This window comes from Xiphophorus maculatus, chromosome 6 (genome assembly GCF_002775205.1).
Source record: "Xiphophorus maculatus strain JP 163 A chromosome 6, X_maculatus-5.0-male, whole genome shotgun sequence".
Lineage (NCBI taxonomy): Eukaryota > Metazoa > Chordata > Actinopteri > Cyprinodontiformes > Poeciliidae > Xiphophorus > Xiphophorus maculatus.
Genome location: NC_036448.1, coordinates 15,681,794 through 15,697,959, shown reverse-complemented (window position 1 = coordinate 15,697,959; position 16,166 = coordinate 15,681,794).

The following is a 16,166-nucleotide window of genomic DNA, read 5'->3' as shown; positions in this document are numbered from 1 at the left end:
CCAGCCTTCATAGTGGCAATTTGAGTTACATCTTGATTTTACTTACTTGAAATGTGGCAAGTTGCATCTTTTTGAAGCCATCTGCTGAAAACCAATAAACATTTGCCATTATTTGAATGGCATTTTCTTGTCTTATCTTTCTCATTCTTAAGAGTAGATAGTAAAAATGATCCCCTGAATTACAGTATAGCTGTACAGGACGAAGACAGGAAGTTGTAGATTATTAATTAAAGTTATATTTAAAAATGCTTCAGGTAAACTGAAGTTACTGGAACTATTTTGCAATCCTCTAATTGTTGATTTTAACAAAAATCAACAATTCTAAGTTCTTTTTCCTAATATGGGATGTTTTTCTGCAGCTAAAAGTTCACATCTTCACAGATTTTGGGAGTAAGATTATGTTACTTAAATAATTGATTTATCTTAAAATAAATATTTACCAGTAAACGTGAATGGTGCTATATGCTGTTTATTGAAGAGATGTATTTCTCCTTACAACAGATTTCACATGCTATTTGCATACACACTGAGACACTTTTGGAAACTTTCCCCCTTTCCTCTGCTTGCCCTCACTGTGGGAAGCTCGGAAGTTCTCTGCCCCAGTTCTCCATGTCCTTGAGAGTTGTGCCTTCGGGCCGGGGCTGCTGGGGTCCCGTCGTGCACAATGTGTGCTTCTCACTCAGGCTCCCGCTGTACTCCGTCGCCCCTGCATGGCTCTGGAGAGTTGCCAAGCTCTGAGGGGTTGTCGGTGAGAGGAGGAGGAAGAGGATAAGGAGGAGGATGAAGAGGAGGAGACGAGTCAGTTTGATTGCTACAGCAGAACACCTCCGAACATCTCACTACCTTCCCCCATGGATGGCAGCCGATCTGATATATAAATCACTCTCCTGGATTGGCTACAACAAATAGTGGGGAAGATGTTATGGATAACCAAACTAGTTGCAAACACTGTGAAGTGATGTGCAAATGACTGAGGGTCATGTTTTCCACACTGCTTTTGCAAATGTTAAATCATGGCGCGGTGTATTTGAATTGAGCATAATGACGTCAACAACACTGCTGAATAAATGAAGCACAAAGAAAATAAAATTTGTCTTGGTATATATTAACATGATTTTACATCACATTCTGACTGAATCAACAAATCTAGGTCCATAATTTGTAGCTGCATGTTTTGGACTAATCTCCTTATATATTATTTAGCACCTTTGTACTGTTTTTCCTTTTTGTAATTAATATGGATATTGGCCAAGAGCAAAGATAAAGATCCATTTTCTAATATTTTGTCCTTGGATTGAGCTCTCAGGGAATTCACCCCCCTTCTCCTCTTTCGTCTCCCTGGCTAAGGCAAGGGGAATTGGTGGGATGAGAGGCTATTCCCTAAATAGCCCATGGCAAGAGGTATCCTGATTAGCATGCTGCCTGCTCTCTCGCAGCAATCCTCCAGGCCACCAGCACTATCACTTATGTGCTGTTTGTATTTGTAGTTGATAGTGTGTGCTGTTATAATTGGAATGAGCTCAGGAACCTCGTTTGCTTTTGATCCACTGCCAGCCACTCAGAGAGCTACTGGGCCACAGCTCTCACCTCCACGCTCCCAGTGGATTATGGGAAACTGCAACGCTTATGTTCTAAAAAGCGCCTGACAGCATCTCACTCAAGGTCGAACAATGCAACAGTGAGCGTGGGGAGCAGAAGGAAAATTTGGAGGAAAAAAACAAGTTTAACAGATTTTTGATGTGACTCTGGGATTTGAGTTGGGAACGTCAAAAAGACATTTTAGACTTGTGAGACTTCGAGGGAAGGTGGCGGTGGGGCAGTTTCGGGTATTGTCAATACCAGAAAAAGGTAGACTGTAGGGATTTCCAGCACTTTGAGACCTGTCTAAATCTACATTTCTGCAGCTTCACACTGTGAATCTGTAGAGAACCACACAAACACTAACCTCTAGTCAATAATGTTAATATTCAGTGTTTTATTAAGTTCCACTTGAAAAACAATATTCCTGACCGTGTCATTATAAGATGGTTTACTGTATCATATTTTTATGAAAACAATTAACATAGTTAATAATTTAGACATGATGTCATATCTTCAACTCTAGTATAACCTTCAACCCAACCAAGTCAGACATAACAACATCAACTTTTGTGCGCAGCCTCTAACCCCTTCTTTGTTTTTGGTGTGTCTTAATGACTGTCGGATATGCCAGGTTTTTATGTAACTCATACAAACTCATTACCGTTTGGGTCGTGAGTTTGTGTCATTGAAGTTGTTTTAAAAAATTATTTAAAATGTTATGTTTTTGAGAAACATTTGGGAGAAGAGAAAAAAAGATAACTTTGAAAACATTTAATTTGGATTGTGCCTAAAACCCTGAAGTGGATGTACACCTAAGTATCAATCCCCTTTTCAAGTCTCACTTGGACACCATCTATTACCATCAGATGAGAAGGATATCTCTGTCACCTCTGTCCATCACCACATCCGCCATTGCAAGAACCTCTTGCCCAACACTACTTTATCTCTTCATCACACCCCAGAAAAGAATCACAGAATCGCTGATCAGAAAACAAACTGCTCTGCATTACACTTTGGACTAAAGGTTTGGCTCTCTTCTCATCATATCCCATTCAACTCTGTCATCACAGAGCTCTCCCTTATGTTCATCAGTCCTTATGAAATCCATAATCAGTACCACCACAGTTTGTCACTGTGTAGTGCACCTAAAATGATTGAAAGACTGATATCTTACTATCTTTGGCTTTTAGGAGTTTTTGTTTTGCTTTTCTTTGAATAATATTCAGTGCATGTTGCTTGGTGTCTCATAAAGTAGCTTAGTGCCTGAGAGTAAAGTGAGTCAAGCTGAAGTTAAACATAGAGAAACTATTCTTTGTTTATGAAGCGTGGGAATTCAGAGGTTAAAGTTGCCAGAGGCTAATGTTGTGTTAAATTCTCAATATTCTTGTAAATCTTGTAATTCTATTTTTGATCATTATTAAGTTAAAATTGGTGTAAAATTTTGATGTTTATACCAGTTAATATACAACTAAATGCAGTAAATCTTTAAAAACAGTTGGTTTATCCTTTTTAATACGCTATACCATAGCTGTTTTCATCTAAGTGAAGGATGGTAATGTGTGAAGTTAATTATTACTTGTGATTAAAAGAAACAAGGTTTACAAAACAAAGTTTATGTAAAACATTAATATTGTGCACTGTAAAAGGTTTGTTGGTTAGCAAATAAATGATATGCAATCTGAATGTTAAAGGCAGCACTCCGGTCATCATTGCTCAATCCCCTTTTACCAATCTTCAAATTATGCACATCACTGTTACAGCAGTCTTGACATTTGGGACCTTTAACAACTGCCTCCTTGACAACCTGTGCATACTTTCCAAGTCCCACAGAGGGATATTGTCCATTCCAGCACCTTGTGTTGTTCTTTTGAACCTCATTCATCCACCTGTGACTTTGGTAGGCAAGCTTATTCAGTGTGACTGATTGTGGATTCCTGTTGACAAGGTTGTGGATGGAAAGATCTCATTGACTGGCAGGGCTATGGCCTTGAGGATCTTTCTTGGGTGTCCCACCTTTTCATTTTAGGTGAAACACTTATTCAGGCCTATCAGTCCTCGCTTCCTTCTGGATCCTCTGAGACACCCGCTGGCAGCCGTTGAGGTGGGTGATGTCAGGAGTCCGACGTGTTTTGTTTGTGTGGTGGTTTATTCCCTTGCTCTGGAGTTCCAGGACTTAACTAAAAGGTGCAGCTAACCTTGGAGCTGCAGGTTTTTGCTGGAGGGAAGAGTTAAGTAGGTGTGCTTCTTCACCTTCATCTTCCTAACAAGTGCTTCTTGCAGCAGAAAAACCCTAAAATTGATATTGATAGTAAAATCTCCAGCTCAAATGCAAGTTCATATAATTTATATGTGACTTTTTACCCAATGTGGAGAAGGAAGTTCATTGAAATGTGGTCCAAGAGGCAGTGGGTAAGACGGAAGCCCCTACTTAATGGTTTAAAAAGTGAGTCTACTTTGCCTGTGATTTGCTAGAGTGAGGAATATCTGACTGTGACAAAAATGTATGTTAGAAAAGGTAAATTTAAGGTAAATGTAATTTCATCTAAAGTTCTGATTAGCACTGAGATGTATGAATTTGTATTGGTTTTGTAAAACATAGCAGACGTAAGCCAAATCAATTTTGTTACATCACAGAATATGTTGCTTCAAATATCATTGTTGATGCAATAGCAGTAAATAACGGTGGGTTTATTTTTTAACCACTTTAAATTGTACACTGTTTAACCATAAACCTGACTGAATGTTGTTGGGATTTCATGCCATAGACCAACAGAATGGAGCGCATATTTCTGAAGATGAAGGAACAAGATGGCTTTTAAGGTTAGTTTTAGAAATTACAATTTGAAATATTTTTAAATTTGCTTTGATTTCATATGGAATATTTGACGTTTGTATTCTGTGGGAAAAGTTAAGTCCTCTTGGGGCCTTAACTTCCCACTGACCATTTTTTGGCTGACAGTAAACATATAACTGACACTCTTGGCGAGCCAAAGGTACGGCTTAAACATGACAAATTAGTCTTAAAGAAGAAAAAAGTCATGCATGTGATTTATTCCTGTAAGTACTATCAATTACTGTAGATTTACTGGCACAACAAAGCAGTGCTATCTAGATTTAAAATGTGTTCCACTAATAAAAACATTCTCAATATGTGGCATTATTTACACTGTCGCCACAATTTCTAATATGAAGAGCACTGGCACATGATGCATTATTTTTTTGTTAATTCGCTTTTCCTCTGTGACATGTCTACAATTTGACTTGCTGGCTCAGCTCCTTTCTGGAGTGGACCATCTCCAGGGACTTATGGGAGTTTGATTCTCCCCAGTTGCCAAATGCCAGTAGGCCAATGAAAAAGGATATCTGAAACTCCTAAGTTCAATATTTAATCAAGAACAGGGTTACATTTCCTGTTTGATTAGTTAGAAAATTTTACTTCTCAGAGTCTCTGATTGCTTTGGCAATATTTGACCAGAACATTAATATTCCTCTCTGAATGGGGCGCTTGCAAAAAAAGTATCTCATCAAAGTGCCAGTATCATAATTGTGATACTTATAATTCCTTGTGGCCAGCACAGCATCTCTTCCTGCATATTTCTTTTTTTTTTTGAAAGAATTACTTCTATTTATTATTAATGTTATTATTATTATTATTATTATTAGTAGTAGTAGTAGTAGTAGTAGTATTAACAATAGCATTGATGTTGCTGTTGTTTTTTATGTTGTTAACACTGTCCTCTTCAATTGCCTCATTAATATCAATGTTTTTGACCATGAGTCCATCTTCCCTCATAATCACAAAGGACTGCTGGGGTCCACCTGAGAATAACCCTAATGAGTTTGTTCCAGGAGGGCATTACCACTGGATAAGTACAAACACCTGCTAAAATATTGGCAATTAGGACATAATTAGTGGCTAATGTATCTCTAATCCAAAGTGGGCCAAAGATTTGTCTTTTTTCGCAAAGAATCCCTTTTTTTAATGTTCTCAGTTGTTATTGTTTTCCTCAGGTATTTGTATCCCGAGAACATTGACTAAGTGCCCTAGTTCATCATATGCAAATGGCTTATTAATTACACATGCATTATGCCCGTATTCAGAAAACATCAAAGGCGCTGCAAGTCTTCAGATGGTCCCCCCTCTGTAACCGCGCTCAGGTTACAAATGCCTGCGTGTGCACTTTCCTGCATGCCTTTTCAGGCAGAATGACTACATCCTCAATTAAAAATTTTCACAGGAACCACTCTCTCTTCTTGCTGTCTGATACTTGAAAAACACCTCTGGTGGTTTGCGGGGTTGTTTGCTAAATTGCAAATAATTATTTAAGTCAAGATTATGTAGCATTATTAGGAATCAGGGTGATTTTTATTGTGCTTTTAGAAAAAGAAATTATACACACATTTGCTTTAGTAAAGGGGAAATATGGTCCTTTGAAGGTTTGGCCTTCTAGTTTAAAAAAAAAATTCAGCTGATCAGCTCCATATTAATGTTCCTGTATCAATAGCTCAATTTGAGGTGGAGGTATGTCGTTCAGTTTGTCTGCATGTTTGCTCCCTTTATTCTTCCCTGGTGACCTCTCTGTTAACGACTCATAGAGCAGGTGTCAGACTGTGATTTATACAACCTATAATGCCGCACATTGATTAGCAATAGAGCTCTAATGGGATGCCAGTTCTCGAACTTGGGTTAAAAGGAGAACAAAAGGAGGGGAACGAAATGGATTACCACCTTTGTCTTTGTTTTATGTCTTCATGCATCCTATTACTGCATGAATATCAGCAGCGCAGCCTTGTCCAATAAGATGGTGGAAAGGGAGCCAACAGAGTGCAATCACAGAAACCCTGGGCAGACTTGTGTTATCAGTCTCATGTGGGCTCTGACTGGGTGCTATACCATAATTAGTACACCACTCACTTGGATGATAAAATGGGTAACAGAACACTCCTCTCCTCTTGGTCCTACATAATTCCAACATCATTTATTGATTTAATTAGAATATTTTTTGCATTATTGGTGTACTTTCTTATTTTTGTTGGGAATGTAAAGGATATTTTCATGGGCAAGGCCGCACTTCATCTTTCAGTTAAATACATTTTAATTTTAGTCAGTTTTTGAAGGTGTATTAGCTAAATTTATGAAACAATCTAAAAAAAAAAAAAAATGAGAATCCGTCCTGTTATGCTAAATGAAAGTGTGCACACCCACAGTTCTTATATACCAAATCCCTCTTTTTTTGATTATAGAAGTGTGTGTGTGTGTGGGGGGGGGGGGGGGGGGGGGGGTGTATGTGTGTGTGTATATCAAAGCCACCAGGTGGGGCTGATTCTTTCAATTCCAATCTGCTTATTTTTGTTCAGACTCAGATAACACAAAACCGAGGTGTTATTCGGCAACATTGTTTTTGTATCACACCTCCAAAAGCATCATTTCTCATTAGGAGACCAAACTGTTAGCTGTTGTCCTCATTACTAAAAAGGTAGAGCTCTAACCCCCCAAAGGTAACTTCATCAACACCGGAGACAAATCTATCTTAGGTGCTCTATTTATATTTCTGACTCAGTGCCACAAAGATTTATTCTGCACTGCTGTCAATCCATCTCTCTAATGGGCAGTGGCAGCCTTTTTAGTTTAGATGGCTTGTATCTGTGTGTCTACATGCACAAAACTTTAGTACTATTTTGTTTCTATCTCAGAAGTGCGCACAAAAGAAACAAGTACCTTGAAGTCACATAGCTGGTCTCATCTTTAAAGAGTCATCTTTAGATAGAGAGCTCCAATGTCATGTAATTAAGATGATAAAAAAAGCCCATTTGCACTTCCATGGGTTATTAATGTGGACTAATGATGCTCAGATCAGCTATAAGATGTCTGCTAGTTACGGGGTTAATCTGCTCATTCTTGCAATCGCCATAAAGATAAACATCTTCATGCAGAAATGGGCTCATGATAATCCCCAGAGAACTTCATCCCGACATCATAAGAAAGTTTGAAGGAACAAAAATAAAACTGCTGTGGTGACTTGCGTGGTCATTTTTGCAAATTCCTGCATACAACACAAAGCAATATAAGCAATGTTGGAAATACATGGTGGTGCAGGATGTGAGATTCATCCACTGAGATTTAAAACAACATTTTGTGCTGAATCCAGTGGGGTGGTAATGATCCATCCAGCTAATGGGACTAGACAACAGGGAGAACGAGGGGGGATGAGATAAAAATCTTTTTTTTTTTTTTTTGAGAAAAGACCTTTTTTTGTTATAGTTCTAACAAAAAACATAAATATTCACAAACTGTCTTTAAAAAAAATGGTAATCCATGTTAAATATTTAAATCCAGGTTTAACTCATTCATGTTCGAGTAATAGCATTGTTTTTATGTTGCCGCAATTCTGGGGTTCTGATAACTAATACAGAAGTACCGAAGAGGCTTTAGGTTTTGTTTTTGCACATGCAATAAGGTTTAGTAAATATTAAACTGTTTTTTCAAGACCAAATGAGGTTCAGACTCATAAAAGCCACTTTGAGTACAGGACAGAGATGTATCTGGCAATGTAAGACGGGAAGAAAGATTGAATCTCAATTTAGATTTAACATAGAATGGCACTTTGTCAGTTTGCCCCTTCATCAATTTATACTCCCAAACTTTAATTAGACCATTTGACCAATTTTTACTTATATTTAATATTTGGAAACAAACCATGTTTTTACATTTGAGCATAGTTCAAATGTAAAAACATGTTTTTTACGGCAGAGTTGTAGTTAATGGGTAAGTGGATCTAAAAAGTTAAAAGTTACTTAAGTTTGTTTGATGTTTTTTACATAGATGATTATTCAAAAAGTGTTAAATTCTCATAAACTTTTGCTGATTTCTGTAGGATTTGTGTACTGTCTAAATCCATTGATTGGGGTTCTGATTCCTTTACACATCAGTGATCACCCCTGTCTGTGTGAGGGTTACTGTTCCTTGCAGTAGGCCATCAGTTGATTTCAGAAAAATTATTGAAAGCATAAGATGCCAAACAGGCACAAAATGGACAAATCGGGCAGTAAAAATTGTGACATGTTCAGAACAAAACCTTCTAAGACAGACGACTCCTTCTAATACTGGACGAAGTTGTGTATATAACAATCAACAGCAAAAGTACAAAATCTGGAGGAATCAAAATGAACCAAATCCTTTTTTAATTCATTTAAAAAATATATATATTCCAGAGGGAAAGTTAAATGCTGTTTTAACTCACATTATTTAAGAGTTGTGGTTAATGGGTAAGTGGGTCTAAAAAATTCTGTCAGCAACATCAATTAGCACTTTGAGAGGCAGACTCAACTTAGATGAGATGAGAAATATTACATTTTCATATTGTGCAACAAGATTTCCCAAAAAATATCAGAAAAAATACAAAAGTAAATAATAAATATTTAATTGTGACATTCTATGTAAGCATTTATATATAAAATTAAAGTAGAAGCACTGTGTAATTTTAATTCCATGAACTGTAGCAAAAAAGTCCACAACGGATTAAGAATTCTATATATTTTTGTATTTCCATTAGACTGAATGTACAAAGTTTTTGCCTCAGAAGTTAACGTAATGAGCTGTCTGCAGTCACTAAGGGTCACTGCTGACAATTTTATATTTTAATTTTAATGACTTACGAGTTTCTAACGTAGATGAAGCCATGAGGAGCAAGCCAAGGTCCGCAACAGTCTTAGGGAGGCAGAAGGCCCCCATAATACATCAAATACGTAAGTGTCAAGCCTTCTGATGACTTTATCATAAATGCTGTGATCATTACACTGTCATTAGTTAGCTGACTCGGTTCCACCTCGTTAATGCGCACAAACAATCCGAGGTGCTGGGGATAATGTTGTGTGGTGTTGGTGGTGTTTAATGAGGGTCCGCATTTACATACTGGCCTCCACCCCCACTTGGATTCCCATTTTACTCTCATTTATAAAAATAAATCACATTAGAACATCACCGGCTAATAAAGTAGACTGCAGCCCTCATCCCACGTGCCGATGATCGCCAAGATTCGGTTGCAGAAAAATCACAAAGCAGTCTCTGAAGATTAGAGAAGACCGATTATGGTGAAGAATCCTCATACGGAACTGGGATATTCTTCATATTAACAGTGAGGTGCTGAAGTAAATTATGCCATTGGTTGTGCATCCAGCAATCAAGTAATTTATCAAACTATCTTCTGAAAGTTGGGGCAAATGTTGAAATTCAAGCTTATGGAATAATGCAAGCTCTCGTGGAGGTAAGATTTAATTAAATATCCCAGGCCTGAAAATATGGATAAATAAGAAGTGAGCTTGATTTTGAAGTAGTTTTTAATCTTGATTGCACATAATTGTACAGGATACCACCTGAGGGGAGTTCATTTCACTGCCATTTCTGCATCATTGAGAGGCTTTGATTTAGTGGAAAGGAGATTATGCTTTGATTAATAAATGCTTCCGCTAATAGCAAAGGATATATTTTAAATCCAAATAACTACGGCTGCTTTATATTCCTGATACCATGCAGTGTTTGACTATAAGCGTCGCCGCTTCAACTAGAGAGGTCAAAAGCTGCAACCTTAAAGGAGTACTTTGTCTTGTGTCCGTGTTCTGTTGTGCACCCCAAGTCCAAACCCACTAAATAAACAGTGTGTTTCCTGATGCCTAACGGTGTGCACAGTCCATGCACAGCTGATGTCAATCCACCCAGGACTACCAGAGGCCCCACTTCGCTCACTTACTTACTCTTTGGCTCGCTCCATCCTTCCTTCATGCTCAAATTGACACTTGGTGCAGAGGCAGGCAGACGGGGGGTCTCTTCGCCCCGCGCCTCCAGAGATGTGGCCCAGCTGTCAGCCGTCTAATCCAGTCCAACCTCCCCCTGAGCCAGGCAGGAACTCCAGGCTGCTTCCCCTCATCCTCACGCCTAGAGGCACAGCAAACAACTCAGCCTTCCTCGGCACCGTGCACGGCAAACCGGGAGGGGAGCCCTTCTCTAGTCAAATCGCTCTTAACTGTTCCTCATAAATCAAGCTCAGCTCTTTGATGGCACACTCCAAAAGACTTCTGATTGTGTTGGAAGAATAAAATTTTAGTAATCTTAATTTCATATCAATTGATCCATGTATGGTGCTATTGACAAGCACAGATACACTCCTCACTGGCATGAATGTTCTATAAGTTTTTGATTTTTAATACTGCATTTGAACTTTGCATTTGGGATTGGGTGATGTTACGACAAACATTTTCAAACACCTTTAAAACTGGGTGCACAAGGTCACATTTATTTTTCACCTTTCATGACACCTCACTTTCTGTAGTCATCAAAAACATCATGAAATATTTCTGGCTGGATATTTTCCTGCACTTTGGAAATTTGCTTTTGGTGTGTATCTCTGATCATTTTAGAGCTTCATCATGGATTCTGTCTAAGTTTCAACTGATTTGAATTGAAATAAAAGAATAGTCATCCATCTGCATACTTCAATATTATGGCAGGATAACAGACACTCAGAATGATGCTGCTGCCCGCTGCCACCCTAATGCTTCAGCACTGTCAGTCCATGCAGGAGACTCTTGACGGTGCACAATCTAATTTACTGAATACGACTGTAAAAGGTTTTACTTACTTTTGACTGTACCGGTTTTAGGATGGATAAAGCAGGCTCACGTTAAACTTCTAGAATTGTGCTGACCTCAACCTCTTAAAAAGTTATGGACAGTGTGTAGTATGTTTTTGAGGAGTTGGACCTAAGCACAGATGGAACAACAGTAGCGTCATATTGGTAATGATTAAGTTTAATTAACAAAAAGACATTTCTCAATAGCCAAGAGCCCAGCCCCTCTTTACAAAGTCAACAGTGTAAGACAAGGGGCTAGTTTTTACCAGGTTAGATAAGTCATATTCAGAAATCATTTTTGCAAGTCTCATATCTTTAAGGTCCAAGCCTTAATCAAATCTGCACTCTTTAACTTCTGTGACTTAAGTGAGAGTGGAGTTGGAGTATCAAACTTTAGTTGCCATCTGTGCTTGAAAGACATAAAGACTAACTGTAATTGCGACTTAAAAAGCTGTGACTCTGTCCTACTTCATGTCCAAAATTATTATGACAGTAGGACATAATAATTCCTTCTGGCTGGCTCTGTAACACATGCACATATTTTAGGGACTCTTTGTGATACTGTGCTGATTGTAGCAGAAAAAGTTTCTAGTCAGTTCTTTTAGAGTGAACAAAATACTGACTTCATTTTAACCTTACACATCATATTATATGTATTACGGCTTTCACTTGAAGCTTTAGAAATAGTACAGCAGAGAGGAGAGGATATTTTCAGATTTAGTTACAAGTCTGAGAAACTGTCTTACACAACATTATCTTGTCATCCAGTAATTTTCGTCTATCTGAGCTCTATTCATATACCACTGTTTTATAATCATAAACTGAATTTTTAAAACTGTATTTATTTCTGTTACTTTGGAAAGCTTAAGGCACACTTGTGTGTTTTCAGGAGTGTTTGTGTACCTTTGTGCGGCTCCCCATAGCATTCCCAAAATCAGTATTCCTGTAGATGTGTTTGATGTGTTTGAAGCCACGTAGCATACCTTGGAACATGACAGTAAACATGGCAGAGGCTTTCCCTCAGTGGAGCAGTGATGCACGTCACCCCTTCAGAAGTCTGTGACGGGTGTACAAACCAAACCCGCCGGGCCACACCGCCTCCTGGGATTCTTCCTCACTTTGCCTCGCTGGCTGCGTGTTACTGCTGATAATAATTCCACCACCTTCCCTTTTTCTTCCCCCCCCAGCCCGGAAAACAAAAGAGCAAACTTAAAATGAGTGACAAGCAAATAAGAGAATTATAAAACATCAGCTCATGACAAGTTATGGAACCCGCTTAACTGGTTATGTGACCCAGCAACAGTAGATGTCGTGATATATTGTGGTCTAATGTTTTGTCTGTGTTTCATCCCTGGAAAATCACTAGTGTATGTTTCCTGCATGCATCCCTGGGGAAATTAAGAGGCGCACCAATGTATCTCAGGAGGATTCCCCTAAGAATGAGAATAAAGCAGGCAGCATGAAAGAGTAGTGTTGGTGTGAGGGAGTTATTGGTCTGGCAAAGGAATTGCCAACACATCAAAATAGCACGGGTGTTGAACAAGACAGAAACTTGCACCATTTACACCTGCCAGAGAGAGAAACAAGGAGAAAGCGCAACTCTGACATGGAAAATTTCCATAACCACACACACATGACATGATGTGAGGTGCAAAAGTTGAAGCTTTGTGTCAGGCTGAATTTCACAAAGTGGCAGATACAACATGTTCACATGACAGGGGCGCTTTAAGTGTTATTTTGGGGGATTGTGAACATAAGTCATTTGTATACAGAGGTGCATTTATATTGTCATGTTAGGACTGCTTCGAATGAGAATGAGCCTGTATTCAGGGGACAAATCTGAGTGCATGTAAACTTCACAGAAGAGACAACATATATTCTAGATACCAGCTACAGACAGAGAGAACTGATTGACTTAAGTTGCTTAACTTTTAAAAACCCAAACAGCAGTTCTCAACTATAGTCAGTAAAGTGGTGGATGTCTCCTGGTGTCAGTCTCAGCTGCTCTGTCAAATCCAGAATTCAAATTTAATGGAGTCAAGTAAACTCTTTTTTTTTGTCACCAGTATTATTAAAGCTAGTAAAACATAATATGATATACTTTTAAAATATCTAATTATTTTTTCCAGCATCACTTATTACTTTTGTGTTAACTACATTGAGTAGGTTTTGTGAACACTGCATAGCAGATGGTTTCAGTCAGCAGCATTGTTAATCAGTTATTATGGATAAACAGAAAGCTATACTTTATTTCATAAAAAGCTTTAATATTCTCAAAATACCACTAAACATAAACATAATCACATATATAAAAACAATGAATGTCATATGCATAAAAAATATACATGGCATGGCAAACAGTTTCAACCAACAGCAAACAATCAAATTTATACTGACCATGTCATGTGATTTGATCCTGTATGATTTTGTTGTAAACAAAGGTTTGATGTACTTTAAATAACTCTAAAAATAAATCTAGTTTATAAAAAATATTCAACTATACGTAGTCTGGAATGCGTAATATATTAATGCTGTAAATTATTCATTGCAAATGTCAATAATTCCTCATTTAACATTAACACAAACATTAACATAGTAGCTTTTCAAAACCTTGTTCAACTTTTTTGTTTAAGGTCTCTAATAAAAAATGCGCAGGTATATGTATTAAAAAGAATCAAATCATAGCCACCCACAAATTACGATCGTTACATCCAACATCTAAAAACAAATGAAGGATTTTACTTAACTGTAGGGCTGAAAAACCTCACTCTAATACTGTGAAAAACAGGTTATATTGGTAACAGAAACACTAATCTGCACCTTGTGCTATATAGATGTTATTGCGATATTTAACACATCAACCCTGTGATCTAATTATATAAAACCAACCAAATAAAACAGTTTCATTCATAATTTGAGACAATAACTTGACTTATAGTGTTTGGTGTGATTTGGATTTTGTAGGTGTTTCTACCTGTTAGTCAACCTAACTTTTTCTATATAATGAAAATCAATTCAGTATTGATAAGGGACGCAATGATCACCTGATAGACTTTCTTAATTCATAACTACAGGGAAACTGTGAGGATGCCAGAGAAAAGAACAAGGCACAGAAGAACTTTTTTGTGACTTGGGTGGGAGGGAAGAGTCAGTTCACTGAAAGCTGGATGAAAATAAAGAACAGATGAGATGGGGCAGCTGAGGAGTATTTTGTAGATGAGATGTTGCAGAAGGGAGAAGGGTGGTGGAGATGAGTAGAGGGGGGTTAGGGGTGTGAATCTAGGCCAGTGTCCAGACTCAGAGCACCAAAGGCCCCGAGTCTCTGGATGCTCCGTGTCAGCCCTCTGACAGGAGAAATGGGACTTTAAGACAGAGTTTTCCACCACCAGACGCTCCCCTTCTCCTCTGAAGAATATCACCCCCTCCTCCTCCTCTTCCTCCTGCTCCTGCTCTTCTTCCTTGACATACTCACCAGTCAGAGTTTGAGGAGAGAAATGCACTCATTACAATAAGGAGGGCACATGGCATGGGACCTCAGGCTTTGAGTGCCGCCTCCTCCACACTCTCAGTAGAATTGGGATCTTTCCTGCAACTACAGAGCATCTCTAAAGCTGATGTGCAGTAAATAGAATTTCTGAGGAGATCTCAGTCTGCTGAAGTGCATGTCCACATAATATGCTTCTCAGCTCGTTGTCCAAATAAACCACATGTATTTGTCATGAATGCACAATTCCCTCAAAACAGAATTTGAATATTCCTCCTCAGTTTTTGTCACCCTTTTGTTTTGGTGAGTTCGACTTGTTCTCTCCTGCTCCACAAATAAAGCAGACGCATTGTCAGGCTTAATCAGGTGGTCTGTTACCTTGGCAATTAAAGCCTTGTTAGAGATATAAAACCTTGAAACTCAAATGGAGAGTCCCCGGTGAGTCAAATCACAGAGCAAATCCTTAAACCAAACAACCTTCCACTGGGAACACTTCTTCTCTGAGGATAGATGTTTAATTATGTCTGCGTGTTTAGGGGCTAAAGGAAGGAAAAAGTGTTACACTCCCTTTTGTTTGGCTAAAAAGCTCATGAGTATTTATTGGAATTAATTACAGTGGCAATCAGTGTTTTCTTTCTTCTTTATTTTCTTGAATGTCAAAATATTGGCTTAATATCACGTCTGTGAGGCACCATACTTTCAATTCAGTGAGTGAATTTTTTTGTAACAGAGAACAAAAATAATTAGATTTTAGTATAGGTTTTTTTGTGATTTAACAAATTAATTTGTAAGATATTGCTGCTAAATGTGATTCATTTATCATTTATTCCCAGCTGATGCAAAAACACCTTTTTTTTTGCTAAGTCTCCTAAACTAGGCCAACCATTTTCCCTCATGAGCGTCCCTTAAAAAAAACATAATGCTATATATTTGAGCAAAATGAAGAGATAATTTATCATTATTTAATGATGTCTCAACCACGCTACCTCACACATGGTGCAGTCAGCGACAACAGCTGTGCAGGATGTCATCACAGATTCTCAACGTCTCTGCCTACTAAGTCCCTTTGACCCATTCTTTAGTGTCCAACAAGACTTGTTTCTCCTTTTTTCCTTTCTTCATGTTCCTTTTTTAGTGCTATTTCTTTGTTCCCCTCTGCAAACAGACCTGGCATACATCCCATTGTCTAAACAAGGATATGTGAGAGCAGGGAGCTCTGAAGAGGCCTTCACTAATCTGCACATAGCCGAGACTCAGACCAAAATTCTGGACAGGTGAGTCAAATCACCGCCTGCACTCCCAGGCTCATCTTTAGAGCGAGGGTCAAATCAGCTTCATCCTTTATGCCCTGGTTCCAGATTCAGCCTGCAGTCCCAAGTTGCCTGGCCTCCATCTTTAGTTGCTGGTGCCTTCCTTGTGGACGCTTTGGGAGAAAACAGCGAGCAGCTGTTCTATCATGGGAGCCTCCTGCGTGT